Here is a 16,610-nt window from a genome sequence, read left to right on the forward strand (position 1 = left end):
CGTAGAAAGAATCGGAAGAAACAAAAACGAAAAGATACGGAGAAAGAGACGCGCGCACATCAGACATGCAATAGCGACGCCCCCGTTGTAAATTATCTCGCGGGAGGCGAACGGTGACAGAGGTGAAGCGGACGACGACATGGACAAAGCGCGAGGAACGAAGAGCGTTATCGAGGCAAGGCAGCGGGAGGAGAGATGCGGCGAGGAGGGAACGACGCGCGGCATGGAGCTGTAAAGAGAGAGCGAGTCCTCGCTCCAGCGGTCTAATTAAGAACTCAGGCTAATTCAATTATAATTTATGCCCCGAGGTTATATCCCGTGGTCCCCGACCCTCTCGGCCGGTCCTCCTAAGTACGGGCAATCAATTACACCGGACTAAACGCCACATGTCCGCGGCACAATAATTTACGACGATTTCGGGCTTTCGTCGATCCATTCGCAATCGTCGTGACGGTACATACACCAGGATTGCCTAGGTCATCGTCGGCAGAGGAAGACGCGAGGAACGAGAAAGAGGAAACGAGGGTGAAGGAGGAGGAGACGACGTCCGCCGCTTGACAGGATTGAGACGTCCTAGATTATTTGTTTGGAGTGCAACGCCGCTCCGCCCAGCTCATCTCGCGTGCTCTTCTTCTCCCCACGCTTGCGTTCTGTGCTGCCCTCCTCCCGTCGCCGTCACTTTCTTTCCGTCAGCAACCACCAACGGCACCTTTTTGCCCTCGCCAACAGTGAAAAAGCAAGCCATGGAGATAATCTCGCGTAAATATGTGCTTCGACGCATCCTTGGTTGTCGACAAATTGATTCGATCCTCCCGAGAAGGAATCGTTCTCTCGCGCGTAATTCTCTCACCGGCAAAGACATTTTTCTTCATTAATGAGACGTCAATTCAATTTCTACTAAATCGATTGAACGATATGATTGAAACTTAATTCTCGACATCGCTTTGAAGATGTAATATTGATGAATGTAATATTATTAATATTAGACTATTGGACTATGGAAACAAGTCCAGCTTAATAATTTTTGAACATGAGATGATAATTGGGGCATTTTTTTTCATTATCAATGACCAGTACATAAGAGTAATATAAAGATGTTAATTATTATTACAATATATATTGTAAAAAGATATATTTCAAGAAAGATATATTTCAAATTTTTGTTAGTGTGTGTGTGTGTGTGTGTGTGTGTGTGTGTGTGTGTGTGTGTGTGTGTGTGTTGTGCTGTCAGAGTTCTCAAAATTTAATGAGAAAATTTAATAATTTTACTCTCAAGTTGAAATATGGAATATAATGAAGTCACGTGAAGACAATGTCGCTTTATACGGCATATGTGCAATCGAAATTACGTCACCGTAATTTACGGTTCACAAGAAATGTTTTCTCTGTTTGTTACTCTGACACATCTTCTAAAAGCACAATAAATTAACATTTAGGATAAGTATCGCTTATCTGGCAGTCTACGATTAATGTGCATCGTCAGAAGCATCGCATTACGAATTATACAAATATGACATCCGCGTAACATGTCGGTCTCTGGTATTTCTGCTATTATGATTATATTTTACACATGATATATCGTGAGATATTTATTAATCTATAAAGATAAAGATGATTTTTCTAAGCCAATGCTTAACTCTTACTACTCTTCGAAAATAAAATAAATTTCTTTAAAGAAAAAATTATATCAGATAAAAATCATATAAAAAATATTAAATACGTATATAAAAATATTTCTCTTGTGAATATTTGGTGGACTTTTTACTTCTACAGCGTAAATCGTCTAACATGTTTTATGTATGAGAGCATAATCTAGGTATAGAAACATAATTTTTTATCTTATGCGTCATTCAGACGATTTATGGATTAATACCTTGTCAAAATGAATTGGTATCCCAGGCAAGACTATTTCTACGAACGGCACTAACTTATGAGTGATTGGTAAACTACTATGAATAGTCGGGAGCGCGTCATCTCCATGAAGCTGATGCGACAAAATGATTCTAAGAATGTATTTTTCGAGCGTTTGAAATGCCATTAAGACAAGAGATTTGCGTAAAATTACTCACACTCTAATCAAAACAGCAAATATCGCTGCGGTCGCGCGAGGCAGACGTCGAAATGCAAATTAGGAGAAAGTCCGAAATGTATAGATATGTACGGAAATAGTCACAACTTCGTGCCTTCGTCGCGTGCACATTGCGAACAATTTATACGCGTGCGCTACACGCAGCAGATACCGATGCCTCGTCGAGAAATTATGCAATCCATCTGAATGTTCGTCAACGGTGTTTACTACTTCAATGGAATTTTACGGACGGCAGGGAAATTTCCGATTCTAAGTATTGCGAAGCCATCATCTTCAGATTTCGATTATTAATTCATCTATTTTGTCCCGTGTATACATATTTTTTTCTTACCTTTAATCTTTGCGACTTATAAACATATCTGTCTTGGGATAACAATGGAAAAATCGGAGTGCTTGAAAAATGATCTAAATCTATCGAAGATAATCTCGCTGATATAATGCGGTAAAGTGGCTGAACAGAAAGGCAAGGGATGAGTCAGATTAAAGTTAGAAACATAGGAAAAAAGTGTAACAGCTGTGCATAAGACTAAGTGCTTCCTAGTAATGCAACGAGGTGAAGTAAAAGTAGGTAAAACGCAATAAATAGAAGGGAATAAAGTCGACAAGTTTTCAATTTAAAATTCAATTCACCCTTCAATCCCGTTCATTTTCCGTTACTGCGTTTACCGCGCGTACAATGACTGAAGATAATTCCCGTACTTAACCGAGCAATATGATAGTCCATAGAAAACGCAATTGAGAGGAAGAACAACAACGGAAGCAGCCTCCTATGTTCAAATATAGCCGCCTGAATCCGTGAATGACGAGCGTCCTGAACTCGATGATCGCGAGTCTACACATTGACGAGAAGCAAAGAGAACGGGAAGATGTCGTACGTCGATCCCTCTATAAATACATTTACCGTGTTTGCGGAGCACTTGTACTTGGAGACTTGTACCTGTGGAATGCGACTCTCCCTCTGTTTCGATCGGTTTTCTTCAAGGGCCAAGGTGCGGTAAAAATTTGAACATGAAAATCTTTCGAAATACTACAGTTGCTTACGAAATTTTGCCATCGCTCTTTGTAAAAATCGACATTTCAACAATATTACGACAAAAATAAATCGAAAGCACTTTCTAACTTACGTTGTGAATTTCTAATTGTAAATATTAAAGAATTGCCGATTTTTTATATGTTTTTAATATTTTTAATGTCAATGTAAAAACGTATGATGTATATTTTTAATATTGTTAAACTAACGCAAAAATATTTATTATGTCTATGCTGGAATAGATGACATTTGTAATTAATAATATTACAATCTATAACTGTTCATATGCACTGCGCTAAAAAAATTGAAGACGATGAAAGCGTTCTATTCTTTATACTATCTGCAAACATTTTTTAACCGATATCCAGACAATCTACATTTCAAGTTTAAAACATCGATAATTATCGCTTTAATTAACGTAATCTCAACTATTGCGCAGACACGCAAACGATAACGAGACTGATGAAAATTCTATTATTTTTTACAATGGAACAATCACGTGCGAATGATTTCTTTATCGCATAATGCAAGTCGTGATAAATAATTTTCCAGCATGCACAATCTCTCGATGTATTGGTTAACCGCACAGCTGATCGATTAACCACCAGCGAATTTAGTTTTATCTTCAACTACGTATCCGATATTTATTTATCAGGTGACTATCCAGAATCGCGTTTTCACGAGATCTCGATCACCTCGACCCAAAATGACGAAAATTCGCCGGAGAGTATTACATCAGTTCTCCCAGGCAGGTGTTGATTACAGCTTCATCAACGTAGACAATCAGAATCAGCATCCAGAGTACGCTATGGGAACCGAGCGGTGATTAAGTTGTAAGTAGTTAATTAAGTCGTTAATAGATCTACGAGCGTTTCACGAGCCAATAAAAGTGCAATGGCAAAGAAAACAAGTCCGGAATAACGAAGTATCGAGCGAAAGTTTCTCGGACTTCGACAAAGATCGAGAAGGTTTCTTATATAACCGAGAACTAATTTCGTTTAACACCGACGGTATATATGGCTTACTAGAAATATTAGCGACATCGATCAGAAATATAAACTGATGACGACGAAGCGAGAATCGCAAATGGACGTACCATAAAGAATAATGCAAGAATAAACTTTAGAATACATCAATAGTCGTCAGGAAAAATTTTGATAATTTTCAAATATAAATTTTATTCCACAAAAATTCGGAAAACAATTCTGTCTTGTCATTAATAGAGAGCCACTCCGAGTAAATATATGATTAATTTAAAACGACTTTAAAACGTATCGTGCGGATTGCATTTTTGTACTCGATATCTATTTGCGCTATCGTGCGGACTGCTATCTTGTTCGTTCGCGCCATAAAGTCATATTATACATTATTACTATTATTGCAACTATTATTAGTTCAATCGCGCGAGCGGCACAAATCGTCTACCACCGTGTGATAAGATGATAAAATGTGTAAACCGACATCACACTTCTGATAAGAATCACATTCTTAGTAATGATAACAAAGAAAATGCTGATTTTTTTTTATTTCGAACTGATTCTCAATACATTTTGCGGATCACACAAAGCATATTGTATTGTTGTATTATGTATTGTATTATGTACTATTCTTTTTATACGTGATCACATATTCTTGCATATGTTTTCGTGTATTTCTTCGTATGTATTTTTCATTCAATTATCGAACTATATCAAATCTCTCCTCCCCTGATTAGACTATAACATTTCTCTCTAATTAAAAAAAAAAAAGATTTATTCTGAGTACAATAATTTCACAAAATTTTAATCTTGGTATTAAAAAATTTGGAAACAACTACCAAAGAATCTTGTCTCTCTCTAATGACACACATACGGACCGATCTCACTCTCTCACTCTCTCTCTCTCTCTCTCTCTCTCCCTCTCTCTCTTTTTTCTTGTCTCTTTTCCCCAGTGTTTCTTGTCCATTTACATACAAATTTATTCGCGTGTGCAAGCGGCGCGAATCGATGCCGGTTTCAAAGACAAACGACGTCGTCGATTATTTAGCCCGGAGGCTTGTCTTCCTGAATGGAGTCGGTCGATCGCTCGCAGTCGCGAGTCATGCCGCGCCGCGTTTTATACATATGCTCGTCGATAATGTCTTTAGTCAATAATTACCGCGCTCGAGCATGGCACGCACGCACGCGGCCGGCCTCGCAGGCCTTCGCGCAATGCTAACAGGCCTTTGCGGAAAAAGTTGGCGCCAAAAATATTTGCCGTCCGGCGACGGCTATATACGTGAGAGCACTCCACCGATAGGAAGCCGCCATGTATCGTTTTTTTGTACAGCGCCAGTCTATTGGGAATCTCTCATAGGTTCCCAACTGTGGATTCCCCTTGGCCTCATTACTTACAAATTGGAGCGGAAAGGAAAATATCGGTCACGTCTATTACGTCGGTCGCTCGCAAAATTTTATTATTAACATTTTCGTATCAATTAATTAATTCATGGATCGGACACGGCAAAAGATTATGCGAAGCATCTTTACTTTTAAATAATTCCGAATCGTTCGAATATGTTTTTTTATTCATAGAGATTTTTATCTTTTGTATCTTCCCGACAGAAAAAGATTGTAATCTCGTTATTATAAAATCTAAACTTCAAAAAAATCAATTAAAAACATAAATTGCTTAATATTTGCTCCGCACTCGGTATAATGGAAAATTAAAGGAATGGCGATGATAACGATACAATCCAATGCTATAAGCATATTCTTTTTCGGCGGTCGAGCAACGCAGAATACTTCTTTCCATTCCGTAGAATTGATAGATTTCCAGAATGCTAGTTTTTATTAGCTTCAAAGAGCATAATCTCTTGGCAATTTACTTAGATGTTTTCTAAGTTTATTGTTGGTTATCGCTTTGATTGATTATGTGAGAGATCAAGTTATATCTGTTTCATGCAAGCAGAAAATTAGAAAAAAAAAATATGAACTATTCTTGATGCGATATATTCTTAACTCCAACTTAAGCCACCACTTCAAGTTTTATTGGCGTTCTAACAAGGATAAATTCTAATAATAAACTTTACTTTATCAAGAACAAAGCGACTAAGAAATTTAAAATGCATCCAATCTTGTCAGATTATATCATTCATTATTTTTTATTTATCAATACACTTTGCCATAACGTTTATTATATTTGCCATAATATTTATATTGATTAATTAGTTATTTTCAATAGATTTTAAATGTAATGTCAAGAGATATTAAAGTAGCGAAAAATATACAAAATTTTAGAAATAAATCGATTAAAATGTTACAAAAAAAATGACACGTTCACTATTGTAGTCATTTGTCTCAGTTTCACATTTTACTACCCAACATATTGGCGCCATGGTATATTGGCGATAATCTAATCTTGCGATAATGTACGTATCGACATACGTTTGTGTATCTATCACATGAACTTTGAAAAAATGCGAAGTGCTCACGTACCTATTTATATCGAAATCAGATGCACACATACAATATTTGTAATCAAAACAGATATATGTAGAAGGAAAATGTGAAATCTCTCTCTCAATGTTTTGGACTCGTCGCGATTCTAGATTGTCTGTTATGTAAGTGTAATATAGATTGTAAAATCTATTTATATCCTCTCATGATCACACGCGTAATCATATAATCCTGCTGTTATTCATATCCTTGTCATTGAGCGAATGAAAACTCTAGGTGATGGCTCGAGCGCTTTTCATTCAATTTAGTTCAGTGATTTAACTCGGTGCGATTGAAAGAAATGTAAGAAAAAATGTAAGATGTAAAATGTAAAATGTAAGAAATAAAAGAAGTAAAATGTAAGAAATTCTTATCGCAGCGTTATTTGTTTACGACAAAACATCTCATCCGGGCATTGATCTCTCAATAATCGCACCGTCAATTCTCTCTCTCAATGCAGCCACAATACTTAAGCGACTGATGTAGACTATATAACATTAAGATTAATATATTGCTGAATAAAATGTCATGATAAGTTTGGAAATATCTTTATCTTGAAATCTATCCCAGATAAAATTTCTAACAAATATATTAACGCAAATAAAATATTATAATTTTTAATAAGCAGCAATATAATATTGTCAATTATATATTTAAAATTGATATATTTGAATAGAATAATCAGATTAATTTTTCATATTTTCAGATTAATGTAAAGAATTAAAATTATAGAGAAAATAAAAATTAAGGATATCGAGAGATGTTATTTTTGTTGAAAAACGGAAACTCTTGCCAGATATACTAAAAAAGAATGGTAGTTTGAAGAAACGAACCGAGGCCAAGAAGCCTCGAAAGAAAAGCCTCAAGAGAGAAGTACTCCTTGATATTCGGAATTTAATCGCTCGTATATCCACCATTACCTCTCTATCTTGAACAGCAATTATTGTCAACCGCGTCCTCTGCCTTTTGGTCGGTAGATGAATCTACTTCGACGCTATCGAGCGCACATTATGTGCGTGCACACGTACACGTATCAACGTACTACCATGCATACGTGTAGTACGTTATACTGGCACCAAACGTATATAACTCCACTTTATCGCAGCCATTAAGGAGACATTAAGTTCCTCTGCCAAGGGAACCAGCTTGACGCTAAGGACAAAAATGGCTCGGTGGTTTCGTTGGGAAATCTGAGTGCACGACCGCAAGGTCGACAAAATGTATCAGGACGCGCGATCACCGCAAGGGAAAGGAGTCCATCTTGCGCAAATAACCACCGTCGCTATCGCCCATGGACTTTAATCTCAGATTTACGCTCGGTATTTATTATTACCATTAAAAGCGCATTGACGGATTTTACAAACTGCCGTCAAGTTTAGTTTCGATATCGACGTAGGAGACTCTTTACGATAATGGAGCTGCTCGTGTATCCCCAATCGGCATTCTGAAAGAGAAAATATACGCGGCACGGAGAGATTAAGAAAATCGATTTGCGGTCAGGAGAGACAGCCATTCACATAATTTCATCCAGACGCGGTGTATTCGTGAAGGTGTCTTCACGAAAATCGAACGGCGCGGCAAAGGAGACAAATAAGAATCGATGGCGGCATTAACATTCCAAACATAATACCAATATAAATATCGGCTCGGTAAAATATGCGACGTACGATCGACGATCGAAAATATTCGGCGATTACAATCACTTTGGATGTCGGCTTGTTCATCAGACGAATTAACGCGGCGCGTATCAATCCGGGGATTGTCGCTCGTAACGGATTATCGCAAATCGGGCATTATCATGGATACACTACCGGCTCGTTACAATCGAGATGTGAATTCTGCACGCCGGTATCCAGCGTGGAGACTAATCTTACAATGGTTACGTAACAATCCGGAAAATCATAAATACGCGAATGAGATGGTCGTAAAGCTTTTTGTCGGTAGAAGAGTATACCCATTCGTTCAAGATGCTGCTATATCCATAGCTGCTATATCCATTTTATTGCTTTAAGAGTGCAGGTGAGATATGTACGCGGTAATCCGATCAGTTGATTGATCGAGTTACGTTCGTCAAGTCGCAAACAGAGTATCGGTAATACCGTGTCACCTTGCAAGGTGCCGCCATTCGCATCGTATCTCAAAAAGCTCAAATTTTTAAACGCGTCTAATACTAATAACGACATACTAATACATAATAATGACATTGTTAAACGAACAACTTGCGAAGATATATCATGCAGAAATATAATTTGTAATTTATAAACGTAAAATTACAAACTCGATAGATATTTTTATATACTTATTCAGTTCACACTTAAATTTATTTATGTCATTATATTATCAATCAAAAAAAGCAATAATTAACTTTCAACAATCTCTCAGGTAAATAATTTATGCAAGTCTCTAGGTAGAGGCGTTATCTCTTTCTATAAGAAAATTTGCAATTATCTGTTGTGTCGATTAATTTTAAAAACTCGATACAGGAACAATGCGTACTAAGGGGTTGTTTTGTAACAAGTAACGAAGTCTCGGTATCTGACCCAGATTAAGGCTATAAACTGGCCAGTCATAACATTGGTACACCCGCTATGTTCCGCGATACTGTGTTATGATATAACGCTGCCCACACTTCACTTTTTATCCCGCTGTATTATTAACAATAAGCTAAAGTAGCCACGACATTCTACAAGCAAAAACTCTGCTGAAGCATAATAAATCTCATGGCAAAACAAGGAATTGCGTCACGGAAGCGCCTTTAGTCGTACACCGTTATGTTATTAACATATTTAATCGCCGTCGTATATTTTCCCAACGTGTTTATTGCCCCTTTACCATTTCGCACCGACAATCCCCAGTTTGCGAGCTTTAGTCTGCTCCGAATAATTCGCGATTCGTTTTACGTACGTACGTCGCCGTGCGAAGTCGCATGCGCTTAAAAGTGGAGAACGAAAATGCACAAACACCTCGGCCACGAATCCATGTACAAATTGACGTGCAAATATTAGTCGTGCGCCTTAGCGATTCTTAAACAAGTTCATTACCAGGAAACGATACGTTCCTCGTCTCTTTGTGTACCACATGTGCAGTTGCGCTACAATGCAGTTGACCTACAAACCTTGAATCACGTTATTAATCGCGTCATTATTCGTAATACTACTAATAATAAAAAGATCACACAAATTTAATTAATACAAAAATATAATATATAAATATAAATACAGATTAATAAAAAAATATTTAGAAACGCAATGTAATGGATGTAAGAAAAAAAAAATGTCGCTATGGATCACAGCAATGTTTTATCATTGAAAAATTTTACGTTCTAAGAAATTTATCGTTTGTAACGTATTTCCGACCTCGTCTTCACTATAATCATAATACGCGACGTTTATGGCAAATTGTACCACCATGCCGCGACGATACAATGATTTTCGTCGACGGTATAACAGTTATTATCAGTTACGGGATTGATACATAGATTCGAGAATAATGATTCTTTGATTGAATATGTAATTGTGTCGTGGTCAGCGCAAAATAACAGCCTATTAGGCGTGATCCAGCGTGCGAGTTTTTTCTCTCGAGCCTAATCGATCAGGCTATTAAGGCCTGCCGAACGGCAGGTCCGCGAATGGGTTCCGAACGAAACCTCGAATTTGCGGGGCACGTCTGCGCGAACCACGAAGGAGATCTCTTTGTAGGTGGTCTCGGTAACGACGTATAGACGACGTGTAGGTAGTGTAAAGTCATTTTAAAGACCTGTACTCTTACAACGACGCCGACAAACTCAACGGCTTAACTAGCTAAGGTCTTCGTGTTTTATTTTCCTCCTCTTCACCTCACGCAGTATATTCGTCTATTAACGGGACGATTAGTCGGCTCCTCTCTCGCTGAACTTGCGCAAGCCAGGCATGATTATTAACTGTCTCACGAACATAATTATACATAACATATATATATATGAGACTCTGAATAAGATTATCGTTCCACAAAAGGTTCTCGCTTCCGACAAAAGGTAAGCGATCAAGAATTTATAGTTAATTTTGCGATCAAGAATTTGTAGTTAATTTTGCGATGTCTAAATATTGAATTAAAAAATCTAATTGAGTATTCTGTGAGAGATATCTAGATATCAATAATTCGACATTAAATAGCTTAAGATACGATAACCAAGAAAGAGTAATGTTAACATAATATAAAACTGCTATCGTTATAATTTCAAGCAATGTCAAATTCGATTAAATTTTCAAATAATGTCATCATTCACGCAATCATCAACATGATCGCATGCATCAGCCAGAGCTGTTATCTAAAGTGTTTAAACTTCAACAGTTACTCGTATTGTAGATATTACCACAATTCTAGGAAAATTAAAAAAGCTTTATTCTTATAGATAATTGAGTGTTTCATCATAATCTAGAGAAATCTAGTTATGATGATAAGTCAAATCAGCAAAAAAAAAAACAAAACCTTGATGGCAAAACGGCGACCATAACATTTACGTTTCTGATGATAGCACAAACTCGACCGTTTAAGTAGCTAACATCTCTCGTTCCTTTCCGTTCTTCCTGAAGCTAATACGAATCCATTAACACGCGCTGATTGAATGGTGACATTTTCTTAAAGCGTGTTTATTAATCTCTTCACAATAACTAAACACGTCATCACTCTAAATGATTATCCAGTTTGCTCGGACGCGATATGAAATTATACGGCAATATGTATCGTTTTACATCTTCCAATTAATGCAATGCCCTTGAAAATAATCATATACATCCATGTACATGACAAGTTGTTTTTCATTAAATCTTATCGAAATATCAATTCATTCACATAGAATCTTATCGCATAGCTTCTGTCACATCTCATTCATACTATACGTAGTCAATGATGCGCGGTAGATACTTCCCGGGCACACCGTAGTTAAACATCCAGGCCGCCCGCGTCGCGAGGTGAAGATGTTTGTTTGGTTTTCCCACGAAGAATGCTATGAAGCACTCTCAAAAGAAGCGACCGTACACGTCGAGTGTCCACGAGTTTCCAAGACCCCGACACTTCGATCGTATCATCCCTAAGTACGCCGTGGACTATGGCTATGCTGTACTAGGTGCGGAACAAAGTTGTATGCGAAAAGTATGCCTGGGCTTTAGGAAAAGCGACTTTACGTGCACATTACGTGGCGGTTCTCTACCATGTATTATGATCTGTTCATAAACTCCGGAAACTCCTTACGGAAGTTTAATGGAAAGCTATTTCGCCGCATTATCCTACTATATCCCGCTATATGCGTTACCTATCTTGAAAATCGAACAACGATAACATATTTTTACATTGCATTTTTATTGTATGTTGTATTTTATATTATATTTTTTTGTATTTTTATATTGTAATTTTAGTTTTCATAGTGGAAAATAATGTAAATGTCGCAATAATTTGATTACATAATAATGTGAGCAAAGAAATATGTCCATGTGTTACAAGAAAGTAATTCAACAATTTTCATGATGTCATATCACCCGTAAAATATTACCAGCAGACTGCTTGTAGTGCGTTATCTATTTCTAATCGTAATATTTGCTGTCGCACTATCGTTCCATTAAATTGGCGGTTATGCAAAATCAAATATTTTCTTCGTATCTACTCGTTTCATAATTACACAACCCATAAAATGAAGCAGACAGCAAGGCTACGCACGTTTATAGCCATGATTATAGAGCACTTTATTAGATAATTCCCTATTCAATATTGTAAAATTGTCAAATACAGCTTGTCAAATTAATCAAATACAGCAACGAAGCAAGATTCGAGAACGGGTGGAAAATTGTGGGCAGAGCGGGGCAATCAAACAGACGTGAGTTCATGAATTTTTCACGAGTCTCCACGGGATCGTCGTCACTGAAAGTCGATATCTGCGACAGGGATGCCACCGTTTGGTCTCTGTTTCGATCTCTAAGAATGTAAAGCCATGATTTCTACATGTAGATTCTGTCATGTACCCTTCATCCTACATAAAATACTATATTTAGTACTGAAGTAGTTGCCGAAGTAACCCAATGACACGTGTAAACCTGAACGAACTTTCTAGCAATATGAAAGTATAAGAAAATGAAAAAAAGAGGGAAGAATGAAAAGGAGAAAACTCATGATTAATCGTTGAATATGTTTTATTTAACAAAATGTACGAAATTACCGATTAACTCCAGCATTTTATACATCGCATTGATATTACGCTATGATATTCACATATATATTAGGCAACATTCTCATCATAAAAACTGTCGCGATAAATTTCGTATTTTGTGATTTGCGTTTGTTTTATATAAATGCTTGATGAGAAAATAAGCAATAAAAAGCGAAAGCAATCATCTTGGCTAGTAAATTGCATCATGGCATCATTTGCATCTTCTTTTGCATCTTCTACCCAGCTTGCGTTTACGATTTTCCATTTTATGCTTCTAATTTTATCAACGCTAAATCTGCCTACGGGATGTCTTATCTGAAAGGGTCACTGCAATCTAAATACATCAAATGAGTCAGCGTCTCTCTCGGCGTTAATAATTCAATGAAGTAATCTACGAAAAGAGTGACCACACCTCCTTCCCGGCCAGCTGAGATATGGTTCCTGATAATGTAAGCGGAAAGAGCGGTGACATCGATCATCTTCTAAATATTTAGTCTCGCGATCACTGACCCGTCCCAATGAGCTCGCTCACACAGACGTACCATTCTGTCTCAATCACGAGAGCGAGAGATCCTATCCACGACGTGTGCGCCATACACACGCGACAGTCTGACGCAAGTGAGGAATGCAATACGCGCATTCGTCGTCGTCGTGGAAGGACGATAACGCATTCAGGTCGTTATCGCCCTCATATCGTATTACAAGCCGAGACGATTCGCGATACAAGCGCGTGTTCGAGTCACCGTATGCTCCTCTCACCCTTATTCAGAGGCTTTACTGCCTCCACGTTTGATGCAGTAGCATGCAATACGTCACATCAACCATATCTAAGTCGGTATGCTTATTATCCGTTTGTGATAGTTAGCGATAGCGAGAATACTTTTGTGTGTGTGTGTGTGTGTGTGTGTGTGTGTGTGTGTGTGTGTGTGTGTGTGTGTGTATGCGCGTGTGTGTGGGGAGAATATCGGAAATATTGAAGTTTCTATTCTATACACAAAGAAATGTTGTAACTTTGCCATATTCAATAAAGTTTGAATTGAATCTTACTGTTGAAACAAAATTTATAATATCTATTATAATATCTACATATCTATATAATATCTCTATGTTTTCTTAACCTTTATAAAATCTATCTCATTTTATAATATTATATATATTAAATAATAACGAAACGAAATATAGAAAATTATAAGCTTAATAATTAATAGAAAAATAATAAATGTAAAACATAAAATATAAAATATCATTAATAGTACCTTTAACCACTTCTCGGATCAATGCATTCGCTGGAGAGAAAAGATGCTTTATATTTGATATTCTTCTCTTGAATAGAATTTTTCATGCACAAGCATTCATGCGACTTCTGTAACGTATGCTTTCGACCTGGAAACGTAGGTCGCTCGCATTGGTGAGGTAAACGCGGTACGTAATGCCGACATTTGCATGAACGAATAAAATTGTCCGAGCATAAGATCCGAACGTACCGAGGAGTTTCCCCCTCTTACGTCGCAAGAAGCTAGCGGAGAGCTTCTTCAGTTCTAGGCACCATCCCTCTCAAAAGTTACATGACCGGGTTCGACGCCCGACCCGAGGGGACGAACTGGTGGAAAATGCGGACAAAACAAGACGCACTGGTCTCACGACAAGTCAGCGGAATAAAGTTTGCCGGGTGGCGGCGGTAGCGGTGGCGCCCGAAAACTTGAGAAAACTCGGAGTCTCCCCTGGACCTGATTCGAGGGGGTTAGCACGGTGACGGTACGCGGGGGCGGACGCCGGTGGTGGCAATACTCTAAACTAAAGTCGATGGCCATTGCTCTCGGGAGTTCTGGGTGGGTTGAACGTGCACGATCAACTCGCCGAGAGAGTTCGATTTGTAAACAAGGCTCTCAATAATGGAAGATTGTTATAACCCGACCAGCACATTTCCCAACGTGTCCCCCAGATGAAGAGAAGCAATGCAGGAGAGAAGGAAAATAATACGTGAGCAAACTTTAACGCCGGACATTCGCGAGTAGAATGGTCTCTAACTACGAAAAGTCGTTCGCCAAAAGGGAACTTGACTAAACTACCAGGTACAACAGTAGTATTCCATCGTTTCTTTTCTTTTTTTTGATCAGGAAAAAAAAAGAAAATCAAAAGAAAAGATAAAATAGAAAATAGTCTAGCAGAGTTAGATAAAAAGATACTTTATCATTTCTTCAGAAAGATATATTGAGATGTCCAATACTTTATGATTTTCTCTGTTAATTCTCGATTAACGGTAATTTAATAATGTAAATAATAATTTTGTTTTGACAAAACAAAATTATGATTAAATAATCTGTATGCAATAGTAAACTACATCAGCATCATCACAGATTTTACTTTCAAATATCTATGAGTCAATTTGCTTTCATTCGCTTTCTCTTTCAATTAATATATGAAATAGATAATGTTTAAAAAAAAAAGATATCTTCCTGGGGAGAGTAAAGCGATGATAGTTTTACAGCTTTCAACGTCATCGAATTAACCGCTAATCTTGGCTCTCGCCCTGCCTCTCTATTTCATCCTCGGCGTACCTGTCATCGGCCGTGACGTGCCATCATAGCCACGGTAGAAAAGTTAATTGCCACCGGGGCAGCCCCTACACCAAGACGCTCATTAGGTAGCTCCAGAAACCCAGTGACGTCAGTGCTGGTAACGAGGATATGGGGGCCGACGACTCTCATGTCGTCTACCCTTATGTCCGCGCGCATGGTGGCGGTCGATTAAATCCAGACGATCCATAGCTCTCCCCGTCTTATTCGTGCTACTTGGCCGTTCATTGTGATTTACACGATCATTAACGATACCAACCGAACCAGAGGGGGGGCATGAGAAAGAGAGGGGAGATTTACGCCGTTTTGGAGGGCACAGCTGTCCCGAAGTTTATATCGCCCGTTTCATGGAGGGTGCGCAACCTATCTAAGAACGGACCAACTCTTTTACGAGCACTCTAGCTCGTTATTGCGACGAGCCGAAATGGAATTCAAACTCATCACGAATTGCTCGGCCGGTTAATCGTAGCTGGTTAGTAAAACAACGGAAGAATTTATAGGCATAGCTATAAATCATCCATGCAAATATCTGAGTTTACAACGCTTAAGATTGTCTTGTTGCGGATTATGCATGCTAGTTCTCAACTATCGCGCGTAATTAATGTAGCACGTATAACGAAAATATTGAAATACTAGATGAAAATTACCAATTGAAAATAATACCAGTAAAATAAATTCTAAATATTACGTTTTTCATATTTACGCGTCGATATGAGATTCTTCTCTACCTTTCGTTCGTCTAACGGATCATCACATCCAAGAAACGGGCTGATTGACTTTTTAATTGGAACCCCACGTGCCCGGCAATTACGATCGTTGACCCCCTTATCCCTAGTTCCCGTGCTTCGCGCGATCGAGCGCGAACAGAGCGTCATGCCAGTTCGGTAATACAAACTGGAAATCGCCATGCATCCTCGCTGCCTGACATCATTTACATCGATCCGCGACGGACGACACTCAACTTTATGTCGCTTCCATCCCTTCCCATTAACTATGTTGATTTTAGCCAGAGAAATGAGATCGGCTTGATACGGCAGCTCCGGAGCAAGTGAACGTGAACAAAGCGACGTAAAGAAACATGAAAAAAATTCAAGCATGTCACACGGATGATTACGCGAAACATATGACGAGTTACAAAGCCGATCGGTGACATGATTACAAAGGATTCAAGTCCGAAACATCTGATGAATTCTTTTCCTTGAAGAAGTCCGATTTATCTCTAAGAATGTTTAAATTTTATCGGTTACTCATTCGCCATTAAATACTATTAACCAATATTTTT

General features: G+C 38.1%; 1 protein-coding gene and 1 long non-coding RNA gene across 6 annotated transcripts in view; one reads left to right on the forward strand and one right to left on the reverse strand.

Moving 5' to 3' along the window:
• Window positions 1-16,610, reverse strand: part of LOC105432505 (uncharacterized) — a 117,413-nt gene that overhangs the window by 32,572 nt on the left and 68,231 nt on the right. The gene's annotated exons all lie outside the window — the stretch shown is intronic.
• Window positions 1,922-4,737, forward strand: LOC148937958 (uncharacterized). 2 transcript variants are annotated; one of them, XR_016139871.1, is made up of 3 exons: window positions 1,922-2,653; window positions 2,809-3,078; window positions 3,775-4,737. It is a non-coding gene; the product is annotated as an uncharacterized LOC148937958 (long non-coding RNA). The 2 variants fall into 2 exon arrangements; XR_016139867.1 differs by having other exon boundaries at window positions 1,922-3,078.

The sequence above is a fragment of the Pogonomyrmex barbatus genome, unplaced genomic scaffold (genome assembly GCF_055798465.1).
Source record: "Pogonomyrmex barbatus isolate J1 unplaced genomic scaffold, ASM5579846v1 scaffold1, whole genome shotgun sequence".
NCBI lineage: Eukaryota > Metazoa > Arthropoda > Insecta > Hymenoptera > Formicidae > Pogonomyrmex > Pogonomyrmex barbatus.